Below are 6,802 nucleotides of genomic sequence, written 5' to 3'. Positions count from 1 at the left end.
TATTATATCATTTTAAATTTTTTTATATATACTTTATTTTATCGGTATCTAAAAAAGAATCAATCTTTTTTATAAACAAGTAAGTAGTCACAATTTCAATCTTGCTGTTTTTACTATGGATCTACTACGAGTAAAGATTCTTTTTTACGGTAGATGGGATGAAAGTTCACACTATCATGATTATCGTGTTGTTGAGGCTTATATTCCATCAAATTCGTCCTTCCAACATTTTGTTGGTTTTACTCAAGGTAAGCTTTTTCCGTCTACCAATCTCTCTGTATTTCATTTGACGTTGTATTGAGATGGTTCCAAAAATCCAAGTCTTTTTGAACTGTTGAAGATAAGGCTGTTTCGTGGCCGATGTAAGTTTTATCTAACTTCCCTCAAAATGACTTATGTGTAGTTGTTTACACCACCATATCGTTTGGTACTTCTGAAATACAGTGTATTTGAATAGTGAGTTAGCAAGAATAAACCATTCCATCCAATAGTCTGATCACGATACTGAAATAATTGATTTTCAAGCTTTTGGAAACATAGTGCATTTGAATAGAACCTTGTCCACACTGTTGACAATTATTGGATCTTTGTTTGCTTGTATTTTCTCACCAATTATTCTAGAAGCTCTCAATCTTTCATTGACTCTTTTTCTTCCTTCAATTTTCTCTTTTTTCACAACTTTAATCCTTCTCCGAATGCATGTAAAGAGTTTATTATTTTTAAGCTTATTAAATGATGATAAACAACTAATGTTCCGTTTCTTTTTTGGAATCCTAAAAAGTAGAGGAATATATTTGTATATCAAAGATTTATTTGGTTTAATAAAATAGTACTTTAAACAATTTGGTAACTCTTTGATTATTTATTAAAAAAATAAACATGTTTATATATTATATCCAAAGATTTTTGTTCAACACTTATTTCTTACCTTTAAGGATAGAAACAATGTATAGAACAGACTACAGTGCATAGACAAAAAGAAAGATCGTAGGAAGTTTTTGGTTTTCCTACATGTGAGAAATCCTATGGTACTGTCATGAAAAACCATATGGTATTGTCGTGAAAAACCATGTAGATCAGTTTTGGAGTCCCTTGCAATAGGATAGTCTTGATGTCTCTTAAACCGATAAACGAGAGTTACAGTCACTTACCTAGCGACAATGGAAGGGATTTTCCAGTCAATTTGTTAGTGTCGCTGCAATGAAAGAGATTCTCCTCATGATGGATAGAGAGATTTTGTGTTGTGCAACCTTAGCAGAGAGGTTTTGTGGTTGGTTGCCCGAATAGAAAGTGATTTTGTTCTTTATGCTTATAATGTGTCTTGATATTGGTTGAGGAAAGTCGAAAATCCTTAATTTCCACAACCCATGTGAAATCCTTCCAAAACGCGAACCCATCCGGTTTGTCTTCTTTTTCTTCTTCATCTCTCTGTTTGTTCAGTTCGATAAAAAGGAAATTGGGTGGATCCACTTTTCTCTTTCCTCTTCCTAAAGGTGAATTTCTACAACTCATTTTCTAAGGTTCCCTTTTCCCTTACCTTTTCCACAATTCATTCTTCCATTCAATGCCTCTGTTATAGTTTTACCTTCTTTTTCTTTCTCTTCTTTCGTTTTGAGTTGGGGGGTCTTTGTTGTTTTCAATCTTTGTTGCTTGGAGGTTTTTGGGGAATTTACTGAAATGGATTTTGTTTGGATCTTTGTTGGGTGTCTTTGATTTGTTTTTGTGGCCTATATGGAGTGAAAATATTGAGTTGGGTTGTGCCTTTTCATTGTGTGTAGCGAGAATTTTGATATTGTGTTATTGTATACTTGTATTGACTATGGAATATAACAACAACAAATGAGAATTTGGAGTGAAAATATTGTATGATTTCAATTCCATGTTTCAATGTCTTGCATTTTGCTTCCCATTGGCTTTGGTCAAAGAGAAGAGAGTATATATAACAGGGCCACAGCCACAAGTTTTAAAGTTATGTTTTCTGGTTAAACTTTCATTTGGGATTTTCTAACTTGTAATGTAATGTAATGCTCACCTTTCCATTCCCTACTATTATGTTACTTGTCCTATTACTTTACTAATTTAGGCCTTTAACATTTTGTTCATTGTTCCTTTTTCTATGGTTGAGAATAGGTCACTACTTGTGCTTGTTCTATTTCACTCATTCTTCATTATTCTTACGAAGCTTATTTATTCATTAAAAAAAAGATTTTGTGGTCACCGATTCATGCTTTTTTATGGATCACCTGAAAGGAGAGAAACAATCACCGTTTCAATGAAAAGGAAAACTCTTTCAACAAATTTTTCAAATGTACATCTTCATATAGTTCTTATGATCTTTCATCTCTTTTGATCCATTGAAGAAGTCTTTTGTAACTCCTTTGGTTTGGGCACATGTCCTTCTTTTGTAAATTTCATACATCAATAAAATTTATTTCTTATTAGAAAAAAAAAACCCTTTTTGCTGTTGAGGTGGTGGTGGGGGAAGATTTGAGTAGATGTAGTAATCAAAAGGAGCAATCTCTATGCTATGATGCTCTTATGTTTTAAAGGATGGTATTTTACATATATATTTTTTTAATGTCAAATATTGTAGAGTTTGATGGTTGCCTCACAGGGTTAGACAACGTGCACAATGTGTGCAACGAATATTTTAACTGGAAGATCCCTACTTAACGGTTGATTTGTGTTGGACTTCATCAGCCCTTTCCTTTATATATGTTCTCTTTTCAGTTCAACCTTTTTAATTAAATTCTTTTAAGCTATTTGCAGGGACCTGTATTTTTAGACCTCTCTAATGGTTACTTATCCACAACATTGTCAATTTAAGGTTAAGTTTTCGATGCTTTGAAACAAGTTTCATTTCATTTTGACTTTGTACTGCCTTATTGATTTCTCTCTTTTTTATCTCTCTTTTTAGATCTTTTATATATAGGATGTTTACAATTTTGTTGAGAGATAAAAGTAAGATAAAATGCCACTTTTACTTTAAATAGTTATTGTTTTAATACTTTTCAACATACTTGAGGAAGAAGGGGATGTCATAATCAAGCATGGAACATAATCATGAGAGAGTCGGTATGCTACAACACACATGGGATTCACACATCTCAGTTCAAGAAGGTACTTTGTAATGCTTACAATTGCTATTCTTCTGGGGTTGGGAAAGAAGTGAGTTACTAAAACCAACTCAAGAAGGTACTTTGTTGTTTACTCAAGTCCCTTTGTGAAAAATATAATATTCTTATGTTGAGTGTTAAACTGCAACTAAATAAACTAGCTAAATCTATGAGGATCAATTCTATTTATGATCAAAATGATCTCGATAGTAGATAGGTTACTAATTGTTGTTACACTTTTTTTCACTTGAGCATGATATACAAGAGAAAGGAGCAAAATTGTGGTGATTGAACCATATAGAAGATAGGTTACTTGTTTTCTTATTTTTTTTTTCTTCTCTCCTGACAAGGTGATTCTTTTTTTTTTTTTTTTTTTTTTTTCAAAATAGTCTCTTCTTAGACTTTGCGAGTGGATACGAAACTATTTCAGATTAAGGTTCTTTTGGAAACTAGTCGAATTAGAATTTGGGAGCTAACTCATTTGAGCAATAATGAAATGATTTTGAGTGAAGTTTTTCATTTTGTTAGATTCAAATTTGATGTGTAAGGCTAAATTTTGATTCTTAAAGATTTGGAAGGAAGATAGGAAGGTTGCATTGGACATATTTTAAGAAGGTTGATAAGTGGAGAAGGTGCATCTAACACAAAAGGGACTTCATAACAATATTAATAACAAATACAAGGTAATATTTATAAGATGCTCACCTTAAAAGTCTATTTATTCTAAACTTTGGATTAGATTCAGTGTTGGAATTATATGACTATCCTGCAGTTATGGTAGTCATAGCTTAATTGTTTATAACTTCCATTGAGTGGTTTATGGTAGTGGAACTTCTTAGGCATCCTTTGGTAGTTTATATTTTGCATTATTTGTCTAAATGAATCCGGTTACACTATGGTAGTTTGTGGGTTATTCATGCATTGTGTGTTAGGTTAATTCTTCATTATCATTGCCGAATCTTTTGTCATCTCTTGTTTAACCATTTATTGTGCTTCTTCGTCAATTTGAATCTAATTCGTCCTTGGAATCTTGTTTGGATAATCTAGGATTGACCCTCGATACCATCTTTTAGTTGGAGATGTTTTTTGTGGTTTCATTTGATTGAAGTCTTGTATCCATTTGGTGTGCTTTTTAATTGCTTGAAGTTTTGGTGTTACTTTAGGGAGCTTTTTACTTTTTAGTTATATGGATAATGCAAAACTTTTTAGTTGGAGATGCTAATTTCCTCCTTTCCTCTTTCCTATGCTTATGCTTATGTTTTGGCATATTTTGGATTTTTATTATGTGATTCGAGCTTTTTTGTGGTTGTTTATAACAGAATATGATATCTTGGCCTTCTTGCAAATTCCCATGAAAACTCGAAATCATAAATTCCCATGTTATCTTTCCATAGTTCCCCAGCTTGAATTTCATAAATTCTTTATGTGGGGTAATTGAATTCTTATTATATGTTTGTCTATTTTTCTCTGCTTGCAGAAAGTCATGCTTTCGATTTGGATCAAATCTATGGTGGGTGGTAGAGAGAACATGACGAAGGAGCAATTGAAAGACTATTTGGAAAATATATAATGGCAACAAGTGTGTGTGCATTTTTGTTTTGTTTGGATCTAACAAAATTTTAATTTTGCTATGTAACCCTTATGAGTTTTGGTAATTTGTTGATTATCTTGGTTTTAGAGTTAAATTATCATCCAATTCCTCTCTTGTGACTTATTATTATGGATTTATGAAAGCAATTAAGAATTTATTTTGTGCATGGACAGGTTGATTACCTTAGTTTTAGGGACATATCGTTTTTAACTTTTTGGCCGATATTAAAAATGGATTAGACAATAATTACATTGAATAGACGGACAATAATTGAAAAAGCGGACATGGTATTTACAAAAAACGGATAATAATTGAAAAAAATGGACAATAATTCTGGGCTTTAAAATCGACATTAAAGATAGTGTTATTAAAGTTCTTTAATGTTGGTTTAAAACCGACAATATACACCCTCTTCAATGTCGGTTTAAAACCGACATTAAAAGGATTTAATAACACTATCTTTAATATCAGTTGTCAACCGACATTAAAGCCCTTTAATGTCGATTTTAAACTGACATTAAAGCTTAGAATTGTTGTAGTATGTCTTGGTTTGTGTAGCAATCATATCTGGTAAATGTAGATTTCAGGTTTGGCAGGTTGCATCTTTTATCGTGATGATTGTTTTAGTTATAGTGCATTTGTTGTTTTTTGAATGGTTTAGAAACTCTCCAGCTTCAATATGCGAGCGTTGAGTCTTTTATTTTAAGTGAGAGTAGTTTTCACAACTTTGCATTATTATTTTTTATTACTTAATTCAATTTTGCCATTTTATAATTTTAAAAATATTTTGCTATATTTTAAAATAAAACCTTAAATTTTGTTATCTATCCGATCAGTCCTTATTTTAACTAATAATTATGCAATTAGTCAAGCAATGCGAAGGATTGCATGAGAGAGAAGAAAGCTTGTGGCATAGCTCTTAAGCAAAAAAGGAAGAATCCAATTTGCATTGTTGTTACATTACATTTTCCCAAATTTGGATTTTATGAGGTATCTCTTAAATTATCGATGAATTAGATTATGACAACTTTAGTTAAATCAATTATTTAATATTTTTCTTATGCAATCACTCAACTTTTCAAGATCACTAACTCGAGTCATAATTTAATGTGTAATTTTCAAACAAAATTATTTAACCAATTTGATCTTTAAAATATTTATTAAAATAAATATAACATTTTCAAGACAATTTATATTAAAAAAAAAAAGAAAAAAAGAAAAACAATGTAAATCTTTTATTCAGATCCCTACAAAAAAAACTCATGAAAAGTAACCTTCAAAATTTAAAGTTTTCCATTTAATACAAAATCCTATGTCAAACATTACATGACTTTAAAATATGAAATTGAGCAGAAGAATTGAAAATTACATATATGACATAATGGTCTCAGTTAGAGATCTCAAAAGGTCAGATCACTACATCTTAACATTATTATAATAAATTTAATTACATTAAAACTTTAATGCTCTCTAACAAAAAGTTTATATTAGTGGTTGATTGAAAGTACTTTGAAAGCTTGAATTTTGAGTACATTTAAATGACCACAATTTGTAGGGTATAATCGAAAACTAAAATAGTTAGATGATGGTTGCCATTGCTTATATTGTTATTTCAGTTATGTTGCCTTTTCCTTTTTTTCTTTAGACATTATGTTGAGACTCTTGTCTTTACTCTTATCAAGAGTTTTTTCTTGTTTCGAGCTATTGTTTTCTTTTATGTTGCAGATTTCCAACAGTTACTTTTCATTTTCGACTATCACGAAGATTTTCTGTCTTGCAGAGTTGTTTCCTTTTTGTCTCTCTTTTATATTCATCTTTGTACGCCTCCTTGGGTCAACTCTTACTCTTTTGATTATACGATTATTGAAGAGTGAAAAGAAACAAGAAAAATGTGTGTGCTTGTCGTTATAGTTGTGTTTCTTGGTTTTTATTCAACCATTTGCAAGTTCACGCTACTTTGATTGTTCAGTGTAAAGATAACGAACATTCCTTCTTCTGTTGAGTGGTACAACAGTTAGTGAGGAAAAATCTTTTTTAGGGAGAATCTAAGCAAACATGTTTGAAGAATGTCTCAAACATGAGATGAAAAGAACGA

General features: G+C 31.0%; 1 long non-coding RNA gene across 3 annotated transcripts; it reads left to right on the top strand.

Moving 5' to 3' along the window:
• The first annotated feature begins 969 nt into the window (after positions 1–969).
• LOC120073637 lies at positions 970–4,873 on the top strand. 3 transcript variants are annotated; one of them, XR_005480770.1, is made up of 4 exons: positions 970–1,493; positions 2,770–3,120; positions 3,686–3,799; positions 4,594–4,873. It is a non-coding gene; the product is annotated as an uncharacterized LOC120073637 (long non-coding RNA). The 3 variants fall into 3 exon arrangements; XR_005480771.1 differs by lacking the exon at positions 970–1,493 and adding an exon at positions 1,500–2,675; XR_005480769.1 differs by lacking the exon at positions 970–1,493 and having other exon boundaries at positions 1,507–3,120.
• The last annotated feature ends 1,929 nt before the right edge of the window (positions 4,874–6,802 follow it).

This window comes from Benincasa hispida, chromosome 1 (assembly GCF_009727055.1).
Source record: "Benincasa hispida cultivar B227 chromosome 1, ASM972705v1, whole genome shotgun sequence".
Lineage (NCBI taxonomy): Eukaryota > Viridiplantae > Streptophyta > Magnoliopsida > Cucurbitales > Cucurbitaceae > Benincasa > Benincasa hispida.
Note: the sequence above shows the minus strand (reverse complement) of the source record. Positions and strands in the feature narration are given on the sequence as shown.